Genomic DNA, 11,233 nt, shown 5'->3' with positions numbered 1-11,233 from the left:
ATAAGAGTGACAATGAAGTCTATAAATGCTAAGCAATGGCCAGGCTGCAAGCGAGACCTAAAAACCCGCTCACTAGCTGCCGGGTTCCATAGGCCCTTCGGGCAACGGCGATTGCCAAACCTGCCAATCCAACCCTGTGTGCTCCATATGTTTTGAAGCTGATTATCAATGGCTTCCTCTGCCAGACCAAAGGTACCAGTTTCAGGAGAGGCTCAACCTCAGTGCATCATTGAAGGCAAAACACCGAAATGCTGTCTCTCTGGTGTCTACAAGTCTTTTTATTTTTGCAGTTTTTACAAAGCACAAATTTTATAGCGTGAAGGACATTAGAGTGTTTCACGTGACAACTCAGGTGACATTATAATAATCAAACTGGAGGGAGAAGGAAGAGCTGCTGATCCACTCAGCTTCCTTGTTATAAGTATCTAGTAAATCAAAAGGGAGTGGATCACTAGTCCCAAAGAACCAGGGTGTGCAAAGGCAGTAAAGGTACTGTTTAAAAAAACCCTCAATCACGTTATAAACGTTTCGGATGTTAGCGGTATATTTTCGTTCTCCGCTTCGTTATTGGTAACGTGACAGCATCATCATTGGGTTTGTTGTCATGCTTTCTCCACCTGGAGATCGTACCACTGGTTGTTTTGGTAGTGATTGTAAATGAAAAAGAGTGAGTTTGGTGAAGTGTTCAGTGGTGAAAAAATGGAAATAATTAAAAATAATTAAAAACCAACAGAGCTAGTAAAAAATCTTTAATTGTACTAGGTGTTGGAAGGGTTTAGTCAGTGTGCACTCAGGGGTGAGTTAGGACCCTGTGCATTCTAAAAAAGTGCCGTTAAAAAGGTCGACATGTTTCAGCCCTTGTTGTGCCCCGAAGGGTCACACGGGCTTTCTTCAGGACCTAGGAGGTGAGACAAAGACCTGAAAATTCACAGGATCTTTAAGGTGAAATGTTTTTTGGGTTAATTAATCCCAAAAGTAACTGTTCATTTGAACCTGTTTCCCGTTACTGTGGGCAACAGCGGGTATGGAGTAGGGCAGTCACTCACGCTCTCTTCAGCGCTGGACGAGGCTTCTGTGCTGACTCTGCCCTCGTTGACCCGGTGTACCGGGTCAAGGGGCAGATTTACAAGCCCCTTGCAATACATTTACGCCGCCGTTGCGTCACTTCTGTGACGCAGTGGTGGCGTAAATCATGCGCAATCTTGCGCCTTATTTACAACGTGACGCATCTAGGGAGATGCGTCACGTTGTAAAGCCCTGCGCCACATTCAACCTGCGTCAGGTTTAATGTATGCAGGGTGGGCGTTCCGTCGGATAAAGCCTCGGAAAAGTGAGTCACTTTTCTGACACCGCTGTGTCAAAACCCTGCGCCTGCTTGAAGCAGGCGTAAGGCGTGAAGCAGCATGTTAGATATGGGCAGCCCGTGAGCATTGCTGGAGTTGCGTCGCTCTTGCGACACGACTCCAGCAATGCGCCGCCCTTACGCCATCAGATGCATCACGCATCTGTTTATCCTTGGGCCACGATGCGCCGCATTGTAAATGCGGCGCATATGTGGTGGCGCAAGGGTAAACTTGCGTGACGCATCTCACCTGGCACATCCCTACAGATATGCAGGGATGCGCCAGTCCTTGTAAATCTGCCCCAAAATGTATAGTGTTCACAATATCAGTAATGTAGGATTTTGCTAATTTATCAGATCTAAAATCTTCAGTTGAATTGTAGTCCACCTTATAAGTGCATTCCACAAAGTTCCACAAATAATTTTTCTAAATTTTAGTAAACATAAGGGTTGTTGCAAGTGAAAGAGGTGTGTTGTGTACAACAGAGTAAGGGGCATATTTACAAGCCCCTTACGTGACTTTTGCGCTGCAGTTGCTTCACTTTCTTGACGCAACAGCGGCGCAAACAATGCGGCCTATATATAACGTGACGCATCTAGGGAGATGTGTCACGTTGTAAAGCCCTGCGTCACATTATACCTGCGTCAGGTATAATGTATGCAGAGTGGGCGTTCCCACGCAGGAAGGCCTCATAAAAGTGACTCAGTGAAATCTACAAGATATCACTGCACCACTTTTAGGACGCCACTGCGTCAAAATCTTACTCCTGCTTCAAGCAGGCATAAGTAGTGACGCAGTGTAGTGGGAATAGGCCTCAACACGCATTGCTGGAGTTACGTCGTGCTTGCGAAACGACTCCAGCAATGCGTGACTTTTCCGCCAACAGATGCGTCAGAATTTCTGAAGCATCTGTCAATCCTTGCGCCATAGTGCGCCGTATTGTAAATATGGTGCATCTATGGTGGCGCAAGGGTTTCTAAGGGTGGCGCAAGGAAAGTGACGCATCTGTACAGATGTGTCACTTTCTTGTAAATCTGCCCCGCAGTGTTTTACCCCTGGAATCCACCCCTTACACGCCTATCATCAATACCAATTAGCATTAACTGCAAGGTTCAGGCTGTCACTCTTTGTGGTTATAGTATTTTCTTTGTATAGGGTTCCACTAAGCAATTGACTTTGCAAGGGATATAGATATGCACATGTATTTCCTGGTGAAGCCTTGCAATTAAAAAGTGGGTTTTCGAAATTACTGTTTTCGAGAGTGTACACTGTAAACCTCTAAAAAAAACTGACTTTTTGTTTAAAATGAACAGAAATGTACCTTGTGTGCTGCTCACGAACCACACATATTATGAAGGATAATAGTAACAAAATGTATGACCAATCATGAAACAAATAAACAAGCCATGCACTTACAGAAAACCCATTTCATGTAGCACTTTATACCAAAATAATTTGCATAGAACATCTTTATATAGAAATATTTTTGCTTACTCAAAATTGCTCTCAATTTATTTACCTTGGAAAGATAAGAGGCTGAGCTGTTCAGACCAGGACTCTACCTTATGACCATATAACGAACACAAATCTCAAAAACCAGCAACCAACTTGCTGAGCTATCTTTCCAGCAACATTTAAGTCAATATTTTGGGGCAGATTTACAAGCCCCTTGTGCCTCATTTATACCGCCGTTGCATCACTTTTGTGACGCAGCGGCGGCGGAAATCCTGCGCCATGGTGCGGGGTACTTAGAACGTGACGCATCTGGGAGATGCGTCACGTTGTAAAGCCCTGCGCCACATGTAGGTGTTCCTGCGCAGGGGGGGGGGCGTTCTGGCGCAGGAACGCCTCCTAAAAGTGGCTGAGTGAAATCTACAAGATTTCACTCAGTCACTTTTAGGCCCATGCTGCGTTGAAACCCTGTGCCTGCCTGAAGCAGGCGTAAGGATTGACGCAGCATTAACAATATAGGGCCCCCCAGACCATTGCTGGAGCCGCGTCGCACCTGCGACGCAACTCCAGCAATGCACCACTTTTACGGCACAGATACGTCACGCATCTGGGCCGTTTTTGCCCCATGGTACGCCGCATTGTAAATGCGGCGCATCCATGGTGGCGGAGCTGTGGAGCACAATACCTGGCGCATCCCTGCTGATATGCAGGGATGCGCCAGTTATTGTAAATATGCCCCTTTGCCTCTTAGTCTGCGAAACAACAATAATTGCGACACTTACCATCTACATGCCAGGTAAGGTCAGTTTCTGTTGGCTGCCAACTCAGCATCCCCTGCCCCATGTCCTGTGCAGTGCACTAAAATATTCTAGTGTAATTTATTGAAGTTTACCTGGGTGATATTGAGGATTTTGCACACAGCATTATAGTCTGGCTTTAGTGTAGCAGTAAGTAGTTCTGTAGTGTGGGCTTGGCACTGAGAAGCGAAGCAAGGTGAGGCTAGTATTACAAGGCAAGGCTCTCTCTTCTCGCGTTGAGGCGGTGCTGATTGACACACTGAGCCCAGCTTTGAGCTCAGCAAACTCATGGCAGGGCGAGGTACGCAGCGGTGCAGCGTGGGTTGAGAGGGTGAACACGCTTATCCCTCACCCACTGCCCGCTCCCAGATTCCTGCTTTCTGACTCTTGCCTTGCTGGCCTCACGATGCACCTGGGGAGGCAGTGACTGAGGCCACCAGTGAGGCCAACAGTGAGGCCAGTGAGGCTGTATGTGAGACCCCCAGCGGGATAAGTTACAGGAGTACTCACTCTTCACTGCTACGATTGCTCATTTCGGCCACCTAACTCCAGTGCAGCAGCGCTTCTGATCTTTGCTCATTCACCAAGTATTTCTTCCTGGGGTGTGGTGGTGTGGATTGCTGGTTAGAGGAAGGAGGAGGAAAGAAGTAAGGAGGTGATGAGACTCCTGTGCATTGCATGAGCCCCTTGTTAGGGGGGCCCTACAAGCAGCCGCGGCCCGTGGAGGGAGTTCCGTGGGGCAGAAATGTGGGGCGGGGGAGGGGCATGGTGGAGGGTACTAAAAACCGGAATATGGATAATTGGAGGTAAGTAAACAATTAAATGAATAAAACGAATTTCGTTGTGCGCCCTTTTTCCCCCTCTGTTTTATTTTGTCCCCCTCTTTGACGCTGATTCGATCCAGAATCCTCCTGCTATACTTGCATGTTTTGCAGACATTAAGAACTTGAATATAATTCAAAGCCGTTATGTTTCATTGGTTTCCTTGACCCATATTGGGAAAACAAGGGTAATTTTCTACTCTAAAATTGTTGTGAACATGATTATATAATTTGTATAATCATGATGGAGACTGGCATTTTCGATCTTCTAATGGGGTTGCTGTGGTTGATCCGAGAGGGCTGCAAGTTTATACAGGAACTAATGGGAGAAGTGTGATCTATGGGAAACCTATCAATGCCCACTCTGGTTGTGTAAATTATGAACTTCTAAAATGGAACTGGTTGGCGGGAGCTTTAAATAGTGTTTGTGCACCACCACCCATTACTCAACATCACAACTAGCAATGAATTAAAAGTGGTTTCCCAGAATATGGCAGGAATAAAGAAAAGTAAAGAGAAATTGAACTTTTTGAATGCTGACATAATCTGCCTCCAGGAAACCTGGTGCTCTACCCAGCTTCAGTGTGACGGTTTCTTCTCTATAGATTGTAAAGCCTATTAGAAAAGGACATGCACAAGTGGGGATAGCTATTCTCCTAACCTATAAGATTAATTTTAAATATGAGAGTTTTAAGGATGTTTCAAACTGGTTCTTAGCAGTAACACTGTTCCCTAATGGAGGGGTGGGAATGTACATTCCACCTGGTGTCTCTTATAATACCCTTGCGCATAAGGTTACATTTCAAAATTAAATAAACAATCAGGTAGAACCCTGTGGGATCCTAGAATGATAACTATTTTAAAGGATAAATTAGAGATAGCACTTAAGGACTTAGGCTCTTCGGAGGCTGATGTTCTGCATTCAAGAAGCAGATTGTAAAAAACTTTCTCTATGGACTGCCCAAGGCCCCCCTAAAGTCAATCCCACTCCTGATTCTTTAATTGAACAAATAAATAAATACATTAGTTAGGAAACAATTCAATCTTGTCTCAAATGAGAGAAATAGTTGCCTGTCTCACATGGAAAGGCGTAGAAGTAGCATAAAGAGAAGACTAAAAAATCAAGCTATTGACTGTATGTGGATAGATCTAAGAGAGGCTGCCTTTAAGAACCATATGAGAATTTTTGGGCAAATAGTTGCAGAGGGTTGCAGTTCAAGGGCTAGATCTACTCCTCTCCAATTAGAGAAGACAGTTGGGTTAACTTCAGTTCTGCATTATATGCAGCAAATGGTGAGATAGAGAGGCCCCCCCCATTCCAGAACCCTGTATATCCATCTATAACTCACCTACTATAAAGGAGATTGAGTTTGCTTTCTTAGAAATCTGATCCTCCGCTGCTGTGCGTCCGGATGAAGTTTCAATCTCTGTAGTAAACCAGAAAGGTACCCTCTGGGCCATATTTTGTTTTAGGCTTTTAAATCTTGTTATGTGAATAGGACAGTTTCCATTTCTTGGTCTGGAGGCATTATTGTCCCCTTTACAAAAAGAGGGACAGCAACAACCCTGTAAATATAGCCGGATTACCCTATTAGATGCATTGGGCAAAGTGTTTTTCCAAATGTCTGTTGGCACACTTAAACACCTGGGCGGAGGACAAAATAAATATGCCTCTAGAGCAGACAGGCTTCAGGAAAAAACATGGGACCATACACAACATGGCCACTCTTCAATTCATTAATGAGAAGTATGTGGTCACTAGAGGATGTTTGATATATGCAGTGTGTATAGACTTCTCCATGGCTTTCGATAAAGTGGATCGCTCTGTGCTGTAGAAAAAGTTGTCAGAACTCGGTATGCCAGGAACCTAATTGCACCTAATTATTGCCCTCCACTCTGCCACATGGTGCCATGTTCCGTTAATGGTGAGCGAGTTTTCTACAGGGTAATCCCAATGAAGAATGTCCTAAAGCAAGGTTGTCGCCTCCCCCTGCTGCACTTCTCTGTATATAGCTCAGACCTGCCCTCTTCCCTTCCACAAAGTATGGATTTACCTCTGCTATCGAGGATGATCAATTTCATGTCTCCTCTACATGGATGACATAGTGATTATTGATCTTAATCAATCAATCAATCAATCAAGGAATTTGTAAAGCACACTACTTACCCGTGAGGGTCTCAAGGCGCTGAAGGGAGGGAGGAACCGCTACTGCTCGAAGAGCCAGGTCTTGAGATGTCTTCTGAAGGTGAGCAGGTCCTGGGTCTGCCGTAGGTGGGTGGGGAGGGTGTTCCAGGTCTTTAGCGGCGAGGTAGGAGAATGATCTGCCGCCGGTGGTCTTTTGTTGGATGTGGGGGACGGCCGCGAGGGCGAGGTTTGCTGAGCGGAGCAGGCGGGTGGGGGTGTAGAAGTTAAGTCTGTCGTTCAGGTAGGCTGGTCCGGTGTTGTGGAGTGCTTTGTGTGCGTGGGTGAGGAGTTTGAAGGTGATCCTCTTGTCGACGGGGAGCCAGTGCAGGTCTTTCAGGTGGGGGGTGATGTGGCTTCGTCGGGGTACGTCGAGGATCAGACGTGCGGAGGTGTTTTGGATGCGTTGTAGTCGATGCAGGTGTTTGGCTGGGATTCCTGCGTAGAGTGCGTTGCCATAGTCCAGCCTGCTGCTGACGAGGGCCTGTGTAACAGTTCTCCTTGTTTCGGACGGGATCCACTTGTAGATCCTGCGGAGCATGCGGAGGGTGCTGTAGCAGGAGGAGGAGATGTCGTTGATCTGCTTCGACATGGAGAGGGAGGAGTCGAGGACGAATCCAAGGTTGCGTGCGTGGTTGGTAGGTGTGGGTGCCATTCCCAGCATTGTAGGCCACCACGAGTCGTCCCAGGCCGAGGGGGTGGATCCGAGGATGAGGACTTCCGTCTATTCCGAGTTCAGTTTCAGACGGCTGCTCTGCATCCATTCGGCGACGGCCTTCATTCCCTCGTGGAGGTTCATTTTGGCGGTGTTTCGGCGACGGCCTTCATTTCCTTGGGGAGGTTCGTTTTGGTGGTGTGCGGGTCCTTGGTGAGGGAGAGGATGAGCTGGGTGCCGTCGGCGTAGGAGATGATGTTGAGGTTGTGCTGACGCGCTACTTGTGCGAGGGGGCCCATGTAGATCTTGAACAGCGTCGGGCTGAGTGATGATCCCTTGGGTACGCCGCAGATGATGTTGGTGGCTTCGGATAGGAGGGTGGGAGTCGGACTCTCAGGGTTCTGCCGGAAAGGAAGGATGTGGTCTAGCTGAGGCTTTCTCATGGATCCCGACTTCTTGAAGGCGTGTTTTTAGGGTGCGATGGCAGACCATGTTGAAGGGGGCCGAAAGGTCCAGGAGGATGAGGGCTGAAGTTTCGCCATTGTCGAGTTGTCGTCTGATGTCATCTGTGGCGGCGATAAGGGCTGTTTCAGTGCTGTGGTTTCGTCTGAGCCCGGACTGGGACGGGTCCCGGATGTTGTTGTCTTCGAGGTGGCTGGTTAGTTGCGCGTTGACGATTTTCTCGATGACCTTCATCGGGAACGGGAGGAGGGAGATGGGTCGGAAGTTCTTGAGGTCCGCCTTCAGCTTCTTGAGGAGGGCGTTGATTTTTGCGTGCTTCCAGCTGTCTGGGAATGTGGCTGTCTCGAAGGAGGCGTTGATGACCTTCCGTAGTTGAGATGCGATGGTTGCGTCGGCTTTGTTGAACACGTGGTGAGGACAAGGGTCTGACGGTGATCCAGAGTGGATGGAGTTCATGACATTGCGTGTTTCTTCGTCGTTGACGTTGGTCCAGGAGGTCAGGTGGTGTTCGCGGGGGAGGAGTCTGGCGTGGTCGGGTTGATCGGGATGTTGAAGCTGTTGTGGATGTCTGCTATCTTCTGGTGGAAGAAGGTTGCCAGAGCATTGCACAGTTCTTGTGAAGGCGGGACGTCTTTGGTGTTGGCGTTGGGGTTGGAGAGTTCCTTCACGATGCTGAAGAGCTCTTTGCTGTCGTGTGCATTGTTGTCCAGTCTGTTTTTGAAGGAGGATCTTTTGGCCATTCTGATGAGGTGGTGGTGTCTACGAGTGGCGTCCTTGTGGGCTGCGTGGCTGTCAGGTGTGCGATCGTGGAGCCATTTCTTCACCAGTTTCCGGCAGGCGCGTTTGGAGGTCTGTAGCTCATCGGTGAACCAGGTGGCTTTCTTGCTGGGTGGTTGATGGAGGGCTTCCTGAGTGGTGCAAGGGTGTTGGCGCAGTCTTCAATCCACTGTCTGAGGTTGCGGGCTGCTGTGTCTGGGTTGGTGGAGGCCGCAGGTGGGTTCTGGGCGAGGGTGGAGGTCAGTTGGTCTTTGGTGACTTTGCTCCAGCAGCGACGTGGGAGTTGTTGGGTGTGGTGGTGCGTGGTTGCCTTCTTGAAGGTGAAGTGGATGCAGCAGTGGTCGGTCCAGTGGAGTTCGGTGGTGTGGTCGAAGGCGACGTGGGTGCCTGTGGAGAAGATGGGGTCCAGCGTGTGGCCGGCGGCGTGGGTGGGTGTGGTGACGAGCTGTCTGAGGCCGAGGTTTGCCAGGTTGTCGATCAGGGTGGTAGAGTTGGCATCGTTGTTGTTCTCGAGGTGGAAGTTCAGGTCCCCGAGGAGGATGTAGTCCGTGGAGGCGAGTGCGTGGGTGCTGGCGAGGTCGGCGATGGAGTCGCTGAACGGCGCCCTGGGTCCTGGGGGTCTGTAGATGAGCATTCCTCTGAGGGTGGTGTTGGGGTCGGTGTGGATTTGGAAGTGCAGGTGTTCGGCGGTCTTGATGGTGTCCCCTGCATGGGTAGAGACCTTGAGGGTGGACTTGTGGACGATGGCTATTCCTCCTCCGATTCCGTTGGTGCGGTCTCTGCGGGTGATCTTGTAACAGTCAGGGATGGCTATTGTGATGTCGGGCGCCGAGGAGTCGTTCCACCAGGTCTCGGTCAGGAAGGCCACGTCGGGGGCGGCGGTGTCGAGCAGGTCCCAGAGCTCGACGGCATGTCTGTGTGCGGAGCGGGTGTTGAGGAGTATGCAGCGGAGGTGGTTGGGTCTGGTCTTTGGAGGTTTGCTGGCTCTGTCGCAGGTGAAGCTGCAGCTGCGGCAGGAGAAAGGTCCGTGGGTGCGCTTCGGGGTGGCCTGGAAGCTGCTGTGGTTTCGGCCGGTATGGAGTGCGTGGAGGGTGGTGTCGTCGTAGCGGTGTCTGGCGTAGTGGTGTTCGTGGGGTCAAGGGGTTCTGGCGCTGGGCGCGGGCCAGACGTGGATGGGCACAGACTTGTAATTGTAATTGTATTAGTATTTATAAAGCGCAGCTGCGACCCTACGGGTATCCAGGCTCGCCTCCGGTGCGCCACAGCCGCGCAGCGGCCTGCATTATGAGGGGGGACGAGGGAGGGAGGAGCAGCTGGGAGGGGGGAATGGGATGAATCGGGACACAGGGGGGGCGGGGCTGCAGGGGAGGCAGCGGTGGGAAACGCGGGGCGGCGGGAGGGGGTGTGGAGGAACAAGCGGACGGGGCACAGAGGGGAGCAACAAACAGGCTAACAGAGCAAAGGGGGCGCAAGGGGCAACAGAGGGGGTACAGTTAGCAACAGTAACAACAAAAAGGAATAAAAACGAGAACAAGTGGAAAAACAAAAAAAACACACGGAGCACAATCAGACACACAGTCAGGGGCAGACAAGGATACTTACAAGCCCACCACTGGGCCACCAGGGATGAGGCACAGGCGGGAGCCTGCGGTTTGAGGAGAGCCTCAAACTCACAGCATTAGCGGAGCAATGGACACGACACTAGCAAGGTGACCTAGCGCGGTGGGGGAGAGGCCTGACCTGACCTGAAATCAGGGTCTAGGGTCGCTCCTTCACCGCGCACCGGTCTGCATTATGAGGGGGGACGAGGGAGGGAGGAGCAGCTGGGAGGGGGGAGCGGGACGAATCGGGACACAGGGGGGGCAGGCCGCAGGGGAGGCAACGGCGGGAAACGCGGGGCGGCGGGAGGGGGTGTGGAGGAACAAGCGGACGGGGCAAAGAGGGGAGCAACAAACAGGCTAACAGAGCAAAGGGGGCGCAAGGGGCAACAGAGGGGGTACAGTTAGCAACAGTAACAACAAAAAGGAATAAAAACGAGAAGAAGTGGAAAAACGAAAAAAACACACGGAGCACAATCAGACACACAGTCAGGGGCAGACAAGGATACTTACAAGCCCACCACTGGGCCACCACGGATGAGGCGCAGGCGGGAGCCTGCGGGTGGAGGAGGGCCTTGAACTCACGGCAGTAGCAGGGCAATGGACACAACACTAGCAGGGTGAGCTAGCGCGGTGGGGGAGCGGTCTGACCTGAAATCAGAGTCTTACCGCCAACGGTCTCAAAAGTATATTGGAGCATCGCAACATTATGCTGATATACACTATTCAAAAACTAACACCTCTAAAAGCAAAATACTCTGCTTCCCTGGGTAAAAAAAACGAACATGCCAGCTTCCCACAATTGGGTTCCCCAAAAGTGAAAGTGGTTAAGACATTTACTTTTTGGGGGGAAATAATTCACAGCAACTCGCGGGATAGTGATCATATTTCAAATAACATGTGTAAATCTCAGTCCCAGGCTAAGGGTTGGCTGCATTCTATAGGGTCACAGATAAAAGACACTTCTCCCACCTTGTAACCATTTATAGAGCTAAAACCCCAGCTACTCTAGTAAATGTATTGGAGTTCATAGATATCTCTAAATGGGGCTTTTTGAATAAAATAGAGGGGCAGATCTTTAGAAGACTTACTTCTTGCAGTATCTGTGGCGGCACTAAGGGTGGAATTAAGAATTAAAAGTGCCTA

This window comes from Triturus cristatus, chromosome 11, assembly GCF_964204655.1.
Source record: "Triturus cristatus chromosome 11, aTriCri1.1, whole genome shotgun sequence".
Classification (NCBI taxonomy): domain Eukaryota; kingdom Metazoa; phylum Chordata; class Amphibia; order Caudata; family Salamandridae; genus Triturus; species Triturus cristatus.
Note: the sequence above shows the minus strand (reverse complement) of the source record.